General features: G+C 43.6%; 1 pseudogene across 1 annotated transcript; it reads left to right on the forward strand.

Moving 5' to 3' along the window:
- Window positions 1-357: 357 nt before the first annotated feature.
- LOC308248266 (protein SPT2 homolog) lies at window positions 358-9,382 on the forward strand (annotated as a pseudogene). Its single transcript has 2 exons — window positions 358-878; window positions 8,616-9,382. The product of its transcript is annotated as a protein SPT2 homolog (transcript).
- Window positions 9,383-16,102: the final 6,720 nt, after the last annotated feature.

Genomic DNA, 16,102 nt, shown 5'->3' on the forward strand with positions numbered 1-16,102 from the left:
TCAATCCACTGAGCCACACCAGCCAGGCTGAACTGAGATTTAACAATTAAGCTGAAGTAACTTATTCTCAAATGAATGATTATGTCAATGAATGCAGAACAACCTACTAATTTATCTTGTGGATGTAAAATTTTATTTAAAGTTTCAAAGGTGGGAGCGCAGCATTGGAATTGTAAGGATATAGGCTGCTTGAGGAAGGGGACAGGCAGACCGCCTGGGACAGCGCCGGAATTGGTCGTGCTGAGTAGAGGTAGGAAAGAGGTGGCCAGCCAGTTCATTAGGCTGCAGCTGGCCACTTGGTAACATGCGCTTTCATTCCCCTCTGAGAGCCGTCCCATTTTATCCAGTTTGGTCAACATGGATTTCAGGGAAATTCTCATGATAGCTTCTCAAAGGACAAGGAGCCAACAGCATACCGAAAAGGTATAGTTTCGCAGTGGGTCCACCCAAAAAAGACCCCAAAGTTAAGGGTGTCCAATCAGCAGCATACAAGCTTTTCTCAGAAGAAAAGTGGAGGAGCTCAGACAAACAGCCTTAGAGGGGAAAAAAAAAAAAAGGAGAAAAGAAGAACTAGTGAAAATGTGAATTGAGCTAGAACATGCGAAGAAAGCAAGAGCTATAGCCAAGAGGACAAAGGAAAATTTCCATGGTTAAATGGGATTCCTGTTGAGGAAAAGTTAAAGAAAAGACAGGCAATGGAAAGCCACTAGTCAGGGAACAGACCAAGAGTATGAAATGGAAGAATTCTTAGAATACAATCAAGCAGCATCAGAGCAAGAACCTCCTCCCAAAGTTGAAAGTAAGCCAAAGGTCCCCCTTAAAAGTGCCCCACCATCATGAACATCACTGACCTACTCAGGCTGGCTGTGAAAAAGCAGTATGATGTGAGAGTCCATGTCCCACTTGGTTCTGGGTTTGGGATCTGCAGAAGGGCTGTGGGCAAATGATGAGACAAGACAAGAAATAATAATTTGGAAATAATGGGGGCCAGTCGGAGAGTCCAATGCAAGGGCAAGGACTTCACTGGTGCCCAGGCCCTGACAGCCTTTTATTCAATTTTAGATACACATATTGCCCTTAGGCAGGCAACTCTGGTAACAGACAGACTATCTTAAAGGTCAGTAAATATTAGTAAAGATTTACTTTGAGACTATATGGTCAGGAAATTGCTTGAGCCAGCATTGTCTCAACTAAACAATCAGTGCATAGCTTTGGCCCATGCCAGAGCTCAAGGGTCACGAGCCTTCTGCATTCCTTGTTTACACTTTTCTGATAGGGAAGGCAATGGGTAGCTTCCAACATCTCCCCCTTCTCTTTTTCTTAATAAATGTTGAAAAGTGAATGCCACCTGAAGGGCTCAAGTCCTTTTAAGACTCTTCATTCCACATCTGCAGACTAGAAATAAACATAAGAATAAAAATGAGACAAGCAATAGTGGTTATGCTGAGAGGCAGATGTAAGGAGATCCAGTGGAAGAGATTAAATTCGTTCATGTCTCTTTAAAATTTCTGCCAGGCATCTAAGGAATTATTTTATAAGTTTGCCTGGGATAATTGTACAATATGCTGTTGTAATTCTAAAATATCAAGGGTTGTGTTATCTTTACCCCAAGCACCAAGGTGATTTTTTATTGATTCCCAATAGGGAATGGGGGGGGGGGGTGTAACACAAATCTGGGAAAAATTATAATGACACTACAATGATATTCTTTGCTCTAAGCTGTGGATTTTATCACCCATCCACAAGACTGTAGACTTTAATGGTGATAATTCTATTTCAAACTGGCTATCAATTCTTTTTTGTATAGACCGGTTGTACAAACTGAGAAGTTTGAACATTTTGTACCATGGATGAAGCAGCAATGCCCACAGAAGTAAGTAATGTTACGAGGGCAAAGAGTCCTGCAATTAACATTCCAGGAAATCTTTTTCGTCTTTTTAAGATTTTTACCAGATCATGTAACAGTTAGTAGGTTTGATGAGATTCCCAAGGCTCGGTTAGGTGAGTAGGAAACTAAGCGAAAGCCTGTTGTTTTAAAATCATGAGGGAATCCTTTTGGAATGTAAAATTAATACAATGGGATAGTGTGCAGCCTGCGCATGACACCTCATACAGATGGCTTGTAATATTAAGGTACATCTGGATGGGGCATGAGAGGAGTACAAACGAGGATCAAATACGCAGGCGGTGGCAAATACTGTCTTATTGGGAGTTCCCCATAAGGTACGAATGGAATTATTTGAGCTATAGTTAAAACTATACTATTTAATAGGTGCAAGTGCAGCAGGTTATTTCTATTATGTATTTTTTAGGGGCCAATTGTCATGTTGAAATTGAGATCCAACAAATCCTCCTCCATGCCATGAAATGGAGTGATTAGCTTCAACATATAGATAGGATGCGTTCCCCTTCCATTTTAGGGTGCGGTTGTTACTATATGCAAACCCATAGGGGCTCCAATGCACAAAGAAAAAAACTGTTATTAAGTTTGCTGCTGGTGGGGTGGTCACTATAACAGTCTTGCCAATTAATTTCTTCCTTGGTGGAGTGCCATTCATAAGACTTTTTACATAACGGCTTAGTGTGTGGGGGGGTGTTTTAGTAAAGTTACATTTTCTGCACCTCTCCCCAGAGCAAGTAGTGATAGTAGATGTATTTGGGCTTTTGCTTCCCCCTCATTTGGTGTCCATGTTAGCCAGAAGCCTCTTTTTAATTTTACACACAAAGGAGCTGTGGTTTGGTTCTGTGTCATACAAAAGGGAAGCTAGGTGGTGATACCCATGTAATTATACTTTGCCCATATACTTCCTTGCCCCACCCGTGGTCCTTCTGGATGACCAAGGTGTTTGGTGTTATTGGTGACTACATTAGGCGGGGGATCAGCCCATGTAAGGTGTCTTACCCATGGAGGGTCAGGAACATAAGTCCAAAATACTTCCCCATTTACCCCGGTAGCATTACCGCACAGCTGATGACTGCTAGCAGGGCAAGAAAGACGTTCTCAGACGTTCTTGGGGTTCTGGTCTCCTCACAAATTCTCTCAGCTTTCTGGACCATCTTCTTCACCATCCCGCAGGTGACCTCTGGGCTATTTGTCTCATTCTCCTCCCATTCCTTATCTTCAGTGGGTTGCTTGAGGCTGCTGCTATCTGCGGCTGGGGTAGTCGATTGTCTGCAGCTGTAAGGCATGGCTCCAGGTGCAAGGTCCTCATTAACCTGGCCAGTTCCTCCCTCGGATCCATGTTGAAGTTTAATATTTCTTGTGGGAATCCACATGGGCTTTGAGACATTTTCTGGAAATATACAAGCGTAGCCTTGACCAAATGTTAACAGGGGGTTGGGGCCCTTCCATAAACCAGACTCGGGATCTTTCCATTTAACCAGACCATTTTCCTTTGGCTTATCCTGACACCAGTTTATTTCCATGGGTGTCTTGCCATCAGCATCACAAGTGAAAAAGTTTAAAGTAATTAAGGCTTAGTGTAGTCTACCTACAGGCGATTTCTCCATATTCCCCCTTTTCTGTTTTTCAAGTTGGGATTTTAGCCTATGATGCTGGCGTTCTATAATTGCCTGTCCCTGCGAATTATATGGTATTCATGTAATGTGCTGAATTTTCCACTTTTTACAAAATTGCTGGAAATGACAGGTTGTGTAAGCTGGTCCATTGTCAGTTTTGATGATTTTTGGAATGGCCATGACGGCAAAAGCAGCTAGGCAATGATTAATAACCTGTTTTGCCATTTCCCCTGTACATGCAGTAGCCCATAGGCCCTTTGAAAAGGTATATACAGAGACATGCAATGCCCCAAGGTGTCCAAAAGGAGTATAATGTGTTACATCCATTTGCCAGATATGTTCCCTTATCAATTCTCGAGGGTTAATTCCTGTATTAGACCCTTGAGGCAGATGTAATATGCAAGTGGAACATTCTCTGATAATCTGTTTTGTCTGCTGTGGAGTGATCGAGAATTGTTTGAACAACATTTTGGCAGGTTGATGAGATTCTGAAGCCTGTTTTAATACAGCAACCAACTGATCAGCATGTGCATTTCCTTTTGTTAGCCGGCCAGGTAATACACTGTGAGCCCTGATGTGAGTGTACAATCTGCTGAACTTGTTTAAATAGTAAAAAATAAACTTTGGTCACTGAGCCATTTGAACTGAACAGTTTCAATTCTATTCACTAGGCCTGCAGCATAAGAAGAGCCAGAGATAATATTAACAAGCTCTTGGAAATCCTGCAATGCAACCTTAATAGCCTCTAATTCAATTCTTTGTACAGAAGTATGACTGGTCAGTCTGACTCGGTCTGAATTCATTGTATGATAGGCAGCTTTACCATTCGATGATCCATCAGTAAAAACAGTTAATGCTCCAGGAATAGGTTCCTGCCTAGTATTTTTTGGTATAATAAGGGGGTATAATATAAAAATTGTAGTAATTTGTCTTTTAATAGGTGACAACTAAGTTCCCCTGAGTATCCACTTAGTCCAATTTGCCAATTCAAATCAGTGTGAAATAATATTTCTAATTGCTTCCCAGTGAGGGGAAGGTAAATGCATTGGGGTTCTTCTCCTCTAAGCTGCCTGCAGCGCTTTCTAAGTTGAGGTATCAACTGAGCCATAAGTTCTATATATTAACTGCAGTTTTAGAGGATTGATGCCCTAGGTGGACCCATTCAATAATAGCAGGAGAGTTTTTTGGAAGATGACTCCAGTGGGACTATTTGCAGTAGGGTTAATCTGTCCCAATAAAGGCAATTCAGGCTCTACCCATGCTACTTGGGCTGAGGAGATTGTCTGCTCAATTGTTAGCAACTCCTTCCTAGCTTCATCTGTTAATGTTCAGGATGAGGAAAGATTAGAGTCACCCGTAGGTATATTAAATAAATTTGTCATTTCTCCTGTAGAGATTTTCAGATAAGGTCTTAACCAGTTAATGTCCCCTAATACTTTTTGAAAGTCAGTTAAAGTTTTAAGGCAATCTTATTTCCACCTTTTGAGGCCTAATACGTTGGTTTTCAATTATGGTTCCCAGATATTTGAAAGGCGTTTCTTTCTGTACCTTTTCTGGAGCAATTTTTACATCGCCAAAGTCTGCTCTTCCCATGGACTTGCTAAGAGCAAGTCATCCATGTAATGAATAATGTAAAATCGAGAATATTTGTCCCTTAAAGGCTGAACAGCTTGAGCTACATATTTTTGACACTAGGTGGGGCCATTGGCCATTCCTTGAGGCAAAACTTTCCATTGATATCTTTTCATGGGTTTTATATTTATTAATAGCTGGCACTGAAAATGCAAATCTCTGTTTATCTTGAGGTGCCAAGGGAATGGTGAAGAAACAATCCTTAAGATCTACTACTATAAGAGACCAATCTAGAGGGATTTGCAAAGGCGCTGGGAGTCCAGGCTGTAAAGCTTCCATGGTATGCATAGTAGTGTTAACCGCTCTAAGATCATGTAACAATTGCCATTTTCCTGCTGCCTTCTTAGGTATAGTAAATATAGGTGTATTCCAAGGACTATTGGAAGGCTCTACGCTCTATTTGTTCTTGTTGTTCTTGTATTAATTCATGAATATGACCTAATTTCTCCTTGGTTAATGGCCACTGATCCAGCCATATAGGTCTATCATCTTTCCATTGTATAGGATCTGCATGAGGGTGAGGAGATTGAGCAGTAACCACTCCTCAAAAGGTTGATATCCTAATCCTCGTCTTCCTGGGTTTCCTTTGGCTTGGATGGGCTCTTTAATTCCCTGATTATTTTTTCCTAAGCTTTGACCAGTCTGATATCCCATCTGAGTTATTAACTGCTGTCCTTTGCCGGTAATAATACAAGCTCGTAAACATTCTAAAACATCCCAGCCCATAAGTTGACTGCAATCCCAGAGACTATGTAAGGCTGAAACCATCCTGTCTGTCCTGCTTCACCTTGCCACCTTAACACTGCAGCACTGCATTGTGTATTATCAGGAACTCTGACCCCCATGATAGAGCTTATAGCTTCTACCATGGACCAACTTGGAGACCAGAATTCTTTGCTGATAATGCTGACATCCGCTCCAGTGTCTCTTAAACCTTTAAACCATTTTCTCTCTATTCTTAAATTAATCATAGGATGGGTTTTGCTAATTTCATGTATCCAATAGATATCTGAGCTTCCAAATCCTTGTGTTCCTCTTTTCCTATTTATAGCTTCATCTTGCTAAATAAAAGGTACAAGTAGTATCTGAGCAATTCTTTGTCCCGAAGTAATTTGCATAATATGATTACATTCTAATATTACCTTAATTTCTCCCTCAACAGTCTGAATCTATGACTCCAGGCAGAACAGTTAGTTCTTTCAGAGATTTTCCACTTCTCCCTAAGATTAATCCTAAAGTTCTTGGTGGCACAGGTCCCCAGATTCCTGTAGGAACAGCTTGCCGAACCATATCGGGGGTCAAAGTGACTGCTATAGTACTGTTAAAAACTAAGCCTGCGCTCCCTGGAGTGGCTCAGATGAGGGAGTCCACTGTGGGCCTTGCAGGCCAAATTTCCCCTATTGATGATGGGGCTGGGGAGCCATTTCCCTTTGGTTGGCCATTCTCTATGTCTTGATCTAATGGCTGCCCATTTTTATGAAATTTTGATCTACATTAACCAACCCAATGGTTTCCCTTCTGACTTCTAGGACACAGAGAGGTTTAATCTGTGTTGATTGAATTGGGAGGCAGAATGCTCACGCCTTTCCCTAGATCGCCACCTTGTGTCCTTCTTGGTTGCTTACATTCTTTTTTAAAATGTTCTGTTCTTCCACAATTATAACACCTTTTATTCCCCACTGTTACAGTGGCAGCGAGTAAGTTTGCTTGAAAAGTGCCTGGCCCCACATTCTGACATGCTCGAATCATTTCTGTAATGGTACTATTTTTTCTCAGAGGCGTCAGGCATTTCTTACAATCAGCATTGGCATTTTCATAAGCTAATTGCTGAATTAAAATGTCTCCTGCTGTTTCATGTTGAATCTGTCATCTCACTGCTTGAGTGAGGCAAGCCATAAAGTCAGAAAACGACTCTGTAGGCCCCTGCATACATTTACTAAAAGCTCCCTCAGGGTCCCCTTTTGATGGTAAAGCCCACCAAGCTCTTCTTCCACAAAGTCTAATTTGCTCATATGCCTGTTGCACATAATTTAGCTGATTTTGCATGTCATTATATTGTCCCAGTCCTGTCGCATTTCATAAGTTATTTGAGCATTCAGCCCGCAGTTTGCATGGGCTTGCTCCTGACATTTCTCCAAAAATTCTCCCTTCCATAGTAAATAATCTCCTCCGTGAGCCAGAGAATACCAATCATAAGGAGCTAAGAATGCTTCAGAAATATTAGTCATAATTTCTCCAGTAAAAGAGCTATAGGACCATTCTGGACTATGCTTTCACGCAAGGCCTTTATCATTTTAAAGTAAAATTTTTCATCTGTCTTATTATATGGTTCAGGAGCTGTGGGTCAGATACTTGTATAATAGGAAAAGCAAGGTGGTCCTCCACGGTCATGTCCTTTAATCCTTCTCGGATAGCTCTTTGCATAGGTGATTCTATTAATGGTGAATTAAATGTTTCAGGATTAGGACATGGAGGTGGAGGGGGCCATGAAGGCCATTCCTCCAATTTTTCTTTTTGCTCCTCTTTAGGAGTGGAAGGTGCAAGGGGAGGGGGTTTATCCTCTTTTGTTTCTCTAGAAGGCTCTAGCAAATGCAATACCATGTTCCACAAGGAGAAACAATTTGGAGGCAAATTTTTCCCCTGCTGCTGAGGTTCTTTCAAGTTCTGACTAACTCTTTCCCAACATTCAACATCTAATGTAACTTCTTCAGGAAACCAGGGATTATGTTCTATAATAATATGCAAAAACTGTAAGAGAATACCTTCTGACACTTTACTTCCATTATCCTTAAGCATGCAAACCAAAAGTCTACAATAAAGCTTCTCCTTTTTTGACAAATTCTGCCCTATTAGCCAGGCTAAAAAAAGATATTTCCACCCTACTTACAGATCTCGACTTCTGCAGCTGGCTGTGGGCTTTGCACGCGGCAAATTTCCCCACCTACCCAGTGAATTCTTTTTCTCCACCTTGCTGGAGAAACTTAGTTTCTGTGCTCCAGGCAAATCTTCTTTTCCAGACATCCATCATTCAAGGTGCCAGATGTGAGAGTCCATGTCCCGCATGGCTCAGGGTTTGGGATCTGAAGAATGGCCGTGGTCAAATGATGAGACAAGACAAGAAATAATAATTGGGAAATAATGGGGGGCCAGGCAGAGAGTCCAATGCAAGGGCAAGGACTTCACTGGTGCCCAGGCCCTGCCAGCCTTTTATTCAATTTTAGATACACATATTGCCCTTAGTCAGTCAGGCAATTCTGGTAACAGAAAGACTATCTTAAAGGTCAGTAAATATTAGTAAAGAAATCTTTGAGTCTAGTTGGTCAGGAAATTGCTTGAGCCACCATTGTCTCAACTAAACAATCAGTGCATAGCTTTGGCCCTTGCCAGAGCTCAAGGTTGATGAGCCTTCTGCATTCCTTGTTTACACTTTTCTGATAGGGAAGACAATGGCTAGCTTCCAACAGTATGAACCAGTGGAAATCAAGGTAGTGAAAAAAAAAACACACAGAAAAGTGGCCTATGATTGCACAAGAACTTAGGGAGTGAAAACTTCTTGAATGAAGACATATGAAAAAGAAGCCTGAAGCAGATGCAGGACTACCTCTGACCAAAATGGTGCCCTCTCATACTGAAAGTATGGGCACAATACCTAGCAGAGTTTCCAGGGACCAGCATCCTTTTTCCAAAGGTACTCCCCTTCCTCATGCTGAGAATAAATCCAGACCCCACACAGATAATATGAAACATTTAGGTTTGTTTTCATCCAAATCCATGCCAGGAAAGAGGACCAAAGTAGGATCTAGCAACTGTTCCCAAGCCTCACTTCAGAAGGACCATGACAGGCCTCTTTTCAATGGGGCTGGAAAGACCCACTGAGCACCTTTTCACCAAGTGTTCCAAAGACTTCTGCTAAAGGAACTCAGAAATCTGTTACTGAGCACACAGCCAAAAATGTCCTCTCTATCCTAGCCATTCCAGACCTGGACCTGTGGTCTCCCCACATAAGGCTAAGAGTCCAAGTGTCAGGCCATCAGGCAGCAGCTCCAGCCCAGCTCCTGGGCAGCCCATCACAGGGAGTCTTCAGCCTATGGTTAGTTCTGGCTCCATGCCCAGGCACCAGAATGGCAGCACCAGCTCAGGACCTGAGCGATCAATCACTGGGACCAAGAAGCCAGCCAGTGACTTAAATCCTCCTGGAAGGACAGTCAGCAGTACAGGTGGCTCTGGATGACCCATCAGTGGCTCAGGTGGTTCTAGGAAGTCAGTGGTCAGTTCTGGTGACTCTGGGTGGTGGCCTGTGCACAATCCACTTAACCGATGACCAATGAGTGGCTCAGTGCCCCCCAAGCGGTCAGTCAGTGGCTCTGGGCGATCAGTAAGTGGCACAGTTTCAGCTGGACAGACTGTCAGCAGTTCAGGCCCTAGAAGACCAGTGAGCAGCTTGGGACCTGGGTGAATAGTTAGTAGCTTAGATCCCCCCATAAGCCCAAATGCACTTTTGTCTCAGAAACAATATCTTCTAAGAATATCATTACCTGGCCCACCAATGGACAGATGAATGGAGCTGGCTACAGATCTGCCCAACGTTCTCAAGGGTTTCCCTTCCCTGGTGGTTACAAAAGACAGTGAGAATATGAAAAGGAGGAAGATGAGAACTATGACTCCAAAATGGAAGATTTTATCAAAGATGAAGGAGAGTCTCAGGAAGAAATATCTAAGCATATTCTTTGGCTATGATGAAAAAAAAATACAAAGATGAAGGAGCAAAGAGTTTAAGACCAGGTATGCAAGATGACTTAGAGGAAATGAGATGGGAGGAAGAAGCAACAAAATGCGGAGAGGTCAAAAAGCTGAAAAGACGTTAGCTGCTGCTTTTATTTACTTTTGTGAAACACTGGAGACACTCTACTGCAAAGAAGTCCTGCCTTTGGACTGAAGAAGCCCATTACCATTTTATATTTACTAGTGGCCCAGTGCATGAAATTCATGCACAGGGGTGGGGGAAGGTGTCCCTTAGCCCGGCCTGCACTCTCTCCAATCTGGGACCCCTTGGGGGATGTACAGGATCGGGCCTACGCCGGCAGTTGGACATCCCTCTCACAATCCAGGACTGCTGGCTCGTAACCACTTGCCTGCCTACCTGACTGCCTGCCTGATTGCCCCTAACCACTTCTGCCTGCCAGCCTGATCACCCCCTAACCACTCCCCTGCCGGCCTGATTGACACCTAACTGCTCCCCAGCTGGCCTGATTCCCCCCAACTGCCCTCCCCGGGCACAACCTGCCTTCTCCACAGGGACCCACCTGCTTTGCGTGAGATGGAGGAGATGCTGGGACCCCCCAGGCCTCACCACAGGAAGTTGCTGCTGGGCCCCGCCTCCTCTGTGCACTTGGCCATCTTGTGGCAGCCATCTTGTGTCAACGTCACATGCGAGTGCCACCTAGGTTTTTATTAGTATAGATACTTGGATCCTCGAGGACAAAGAATGGATACTATACACTGAGAGGCCAGATTATTATGATCTCTGAACGCATAATTTTCTGGCCACTCAGTATATATATATATCCTATCAAATAAAAGAGTAATATTCAAATTGACCGTACCTCCGCTATTCCCACAAGCCATGCCCAACAGCCAATCAAAAGTGAGTATGCAAATTAACCCAACCAAGATGGCTGCAGCCACAGAGAGAGCAGGAGGCTTGGGTTTCCCCAGAAACAGAGGAAGCCAAGCTTTCTGCCTGCCCTGGCTGGCCCAGGCATTCGCTCAAGGCTACAAAGTTTCAATTATAGAAGATAAATAAATCCCAACAAAAATTGCGGCAGCCACGGAGCTGGAGAGAGCATGATGCTTGAGTTGCCTCTGACGATGGAGGGAGCCAAGTTTCCGCAGCCCTGGCCTGCCTTGGCCTCCACTCAAGGCTACAATGTTTCAATTATAGAAGATAAATAAATCCCAGATACCAGGGCCTCTGCTTGGGTCACCGGGGGCCGTGGCCAGCCTGCAAACCACCACAGTCCCCTCACCCAGGCTGCCCCACAGCCCAAGAGAACCCCCACCCTGATCCGAGACAACCATCAGGGCAAACCTGCCAGCCCCCACCCATGCACCAGGCCTCTGTGCAATCTAATCCTATCTAATAAAAGAATAATATGCAAATTGACCATCACTCTAATACACAAGATGGCTGCCCCCATGTGGTCAAAGATGATTGCCCCCATGTGGACACAAGATGGCCGCCACAAGATGGCCAGCAGGGGAGGGCAGTTAGGGGTGACCAGGCCAGCAGAGGAGGGAAGTTGGGGGTGACGGAGTCGGCAGGGAATGGCAGTTGGGGGGGTACCAGGCCTGGAGGGGAGAGCAGTTGCGGGGGACCAGGCCTGCAGGGGAGGGCAGTGAGGGGCAAACAGGCTGGCAGGGGAGCAGTTAGGCATCAATCAGGCTGGCAGGGGAGTGGTTAGGGGGTGATCAGGCTGGCAAGCAGAAGTGGTTAGGGGCAATCAGGAAGGCAGGCAAGCGAGCAGTTGGGAGCCAGCAGTCCTGGATTGTGAGAGGGATGTCCGATTGCCCGTTTAGGCCTGATCCTAGGTTCGGGCCTAAACGGGCAGTCGGACATTCCTCGAAGGGTCCCAGATTGGAGAGGGTGCAGGCTGGGCTGAGGGACACACCCCCCCATGCAAGAATTTCATGCACTTGGCCTCTAGTATATATATATATACGTACACACACACACACACACACACACACACACACACACACACACACTCATATATATGGCCCAGTGAGTGCATGAATTTGTCCATGGGTGTGGTCCGGCCAGCCTGGCCAGGGGGAAGGGACATGGGTGGTTGGCTGGCCTGCCTGCTGGTCAAGGGGACAATTTGCATATTAGCTTTTAATAATATAGGATATACACTGAGTGGCCAGATTATTATGCATTTAGAGATCATAATAATCTGGCCACTCAGTGTATATTTTGAGCATAAAGTATTTTCAAATACCTTCCACGGTGAAAGCTGTAGTACAGATGACATAATGCCCAGTGAGTGCTCTTAGGAAGTTAACTGCTCACAGGTGCCAGCTTTGATCCTGATGAGCTATATACTCTAATGTGGGGCCCACTCAACAGACAGCCAATCTTCTTTTGTTCCTTTGCTATTTTAAAAAGGAAAAAATATTGCCTCTTGACTTCCATAATTCTGTTGATGGGTGAGTAGGGCAATGGCCAGCTCCCAATCAAACTTATTTTGTCTTTTTATGAGTAATCTGGCCCTTCCATGAATGTTGTCAGTAATAAAGTGACCTGTTCTAGTCTATATATTTGGATTGAGAACTTGAAAATGTAGAGTAGGTTTTATAATTATACTAGAGGCCCGGTGCACGAAATTCTTGCACGGGGGTGTGTGTCCCTCAGCTCAGCTTGACCCTCTCCAATCTGGGACCCCTTGAGGGATGTTCGACTGCCCGTTTAGGCCCGATCCTGGCCTAAACACGCAGTCGGACATCCCTCTCACAATCCAGGACTGCTGGCTCCCAACTGCTCGCCTGCCTGCCTTCCTGATTGCCCCTAACTGCTTCTGCCTGCCAGCCTGATCACCCCCTAACCACTCCCCTGCCAGCCTGATTGATGCCTAACTGCTCCCCTGCCAGCCTGTTTGCCCCTCACTGCCCTCCCCTGCAGGCCTCTCACTGCCCTCCCCTGCAGGCCTGGTCACCCCTAACTGCTCTTTCCTGCAGGCCTGGGTCCCCCCCAACTGCCATTCCCTGCTGACCCCATCACCCCCAACTTCCCTCCTCTGCTGGCCTGGTCACCCCTAACTGCCCTCCCCTGCAGGCTTGATCGCCCCCAACTGCCCTCCCTTGCAGGCCTGGTCCCTCCCAACTGCCCTCCCCTGCTGGCCATCTTGTGGCGGCCATCTTGTGTCCACATGGGGGCAATCATCTTTGACCACATGGGCGTAGCCATCTTGTGTGTTGGAGTGATGGTCAATTTGCACATTACTCTTTTATTAGATAGGATAGAGGCCTGGTGCACAGGTGGGGGCCGGCTGGTTTGCCCTGAAGGGTGTCCCGGATCAGGGTGGGGGTTCTCTTGGGGCATGGGGCAGCCTGGGTGAGGGGCCTGTGGTGGTTTGCAGGCCAGGCACGCCCCCCGGCAACCCAAGCGGAGGCCCTGGTATCTGGGATTTATTTATCTTCTATAACTGAAACTTTGTAGCCTTAAGCAGAGGCCTGGGCTGGCCAGGGTCTGCAGGAAAGCTTGGCTTCCTCCATTGCTGGAGAAACCCAAGCTTCCTGCTCTCTCTGTGGTCGCAGCCAACTTGGTTGAATTAATTTGCTTACTCACTCCTGATTGGCTGGTGGGCGTGGCTTGTGGGCATAGCGGAGGTACGGTCAATTTGCATATCACTCTTTTATTAGATAGGATGGATGTCATCTCTGTGACTTTGAAGTAAAATGTAGAATAAATTATATTGTATTCTATATTCATGGATTGGAAGCTGAGCATTCTTATTCACTGATTTAGGTGATTAGACAATTAACAAAAAAATTTCATGTAAAAAAACAAATTATGTTATATGGTGTAAGAATATTCTTTTCCAAATTTTCCTTACAGATTTATTGTAAAATAGACAATGTTACTGTGCTGATTTTTATCAAAGTCATTTTATGTTGTAGAAAAAATATTTTATTCAAAGATTAGAATTGAAAGAGTAATAGTTTAAAAACTAAGCAAGTGACACGTGAGGTTCCCCTTACTCCCCCATCATAAAGATATTTTGGAATCCAAAGTGTCCTTGTGTCTCTTGATGTTAATGACTTTGTATTTTTATCTTAAAATTCCTAAGCAATTAATGGCAATAAAACAAATGCTAAATTCATGTGTATCGAGAGAAAATAAATAAATAAATAAAGTTTCAAAGAGTACCAAAATTTTGCATTGGATGTACTGATTTTAAGCTCATTGTTAAGAAATAAAAATTGTCTCCAATTCCTTTCTAAAAGATTTAGTTGGAAAACACTGGTGTAAGAAGAGAACTTTACCAGAGGTTTCTTTTAATTTTTTAAAATTCTTTATTGTTTGAAGTATTACATATGTCTCCATTTCCCCAATTGGCCTCTCCCTGGCGGCTCCCACCCCCTCAGCACATGCCCTCACTCCCTATTGTCTTTGTCCATTCGTTATGCACACATACAAGTCCTTTGGTTCATCTCTTACCTCACCCTCCCACCCTCCCCTGCCTTCCCTCTGAGGTTAGATGGTCTGTTCGATGCCTCTAAGTCTCTGGATCTATTTTTGTTCATCAGTTTATGTTGTTCATTATATTTCACAAATGAGTGAGATAATGTGATATTTATCTTTCTCTTCAGGACCATCCATGCTGTTGCAAATGGTAGGAGTCCCTTCCTTTTTACAGAAGTATAGTATTCCATTGTGTAGATGTACCACAGTTTTTTAATCCATTTACCTGCTGATGGGCACTTAGGCTGTTTCACATCTTAGCTATTGTAAATTGTTCTGCTATGAACATAGGGGTGCATATATTCTTTCTGACTGGTGTTTCTAGTTTCCTGGAATACAGTCCTAGAAGTGGGATCACTGGGTCAAATGGCAGTTCCATTTTTAGTTGTTTGAGGAAACTCCATACTGTTCTCCACAGTGGCTACACCAGTCTGCATTATCACCAGCAGTGCATGAGGGTTCCTTTTTCTCTGCGTCCTGCCAACACTTGTCATTTGTTGACTTTCTGATGATTGCCATTCTGACAGGTGTGAGATGGTACCTCATTGTCGTTTTGATTTGCATCTCTCGGATGATTAGTGACTTTGAGCATGTTTTCATATGTCTCTTGGCCTTCCTTCTGTCCTCCTATGAAAAATATCTATTTAGATCTGTTGCTCTTTTTTGATTGGGTTGTTTGTCTTCCTTTGGTTAATTTGTATGAGTTCCCTGTAAATGTTGGAGATTAAACTCTTATCGGTGATAACATTGGCAAATATGTTCTTCCATGCAGTGGGCTTTCTCGTTGTTTTCTTGATGATTTCGTTTGTTGTGCAGAAGCTTTTTATTTTGATGTAGTACCATTTGTTTATTTTCTTTTAGTTTCCATTGCCCTAGGGGCTATATCAGTGAAGATATTGCTTTGGCATATGTCTGAGATATGGCTGCCTGTGGATTCCTCTAATATTTTTATGGTTTCCTATCTTACATTTAAGTCCTTTATCCATTTTGAGTTTATTTTTGTGTAGGATGTAAGTTGGTGTTCTAGTTTCATTTTATTGCATTTATCTGTCCAATTTCCCCAACCATTTATTGAAAAGACTGTTTTGACTCCATTGTATGCTCTTGCTTCCTTTGTCAAATATTAACTGAACATAATGGCTTGGGTCCATTTCTGGGTTCTCTGTTCTGTTCCATTGATCTATATGTATGTTCTTGTACCAGTACCAGGGAGTTTTGAGAGCAGTGAGTTTGTAATACAGCTTGATATCTGGTATTGAGATCCCTCCTACTTTGTTCTTCTTTCTCAGGATTGCTGCAGCTATTTGGAGTCTTTTTTTTTTTTTTTTATCCCAGATGAATTTTTGGAGAGTTCGTTTTAGGACTGAGAACTATGCCATTGGCATTTTAATTGTGAGTGCATTGAATCTATAGATTGCTTTGGGTAGTATGGACATTTTAATGATGTTGATTCTATGGTATGTTCTTCCACCTGTTTATGTCTTCCTCTATCTCTTTATTCAGTGTCCTGTAGTTTTCTGAGTACAGGTCTTTTACCTCCTCAGTTAAGTTTATTCCTAGGTATCTTAATGTTTTTGGTGCAATGGTAAATGGGATTTTTTAAACCTCTCTTTCTGTAAGTTCACTATTGGTGTATAAAAATTCCATAGATTTCTTGGCTTAATTTTGTATCCTGCTACATTGCCAAATTCATTTATTAAGTCTAAT

The sequence above is a fragment of the Plecotus auritus genome, assembly GCF_963455305.1.
Source record: "Plecotus auritus genome assembly, chromosome: 5".
NCBI classification, from domain to species: Eukaryota; Metazoa; Chordata; class Mammalia; order Chiroptera; family Vespertilionidae; genus Plecotus; species Plecotus auritus.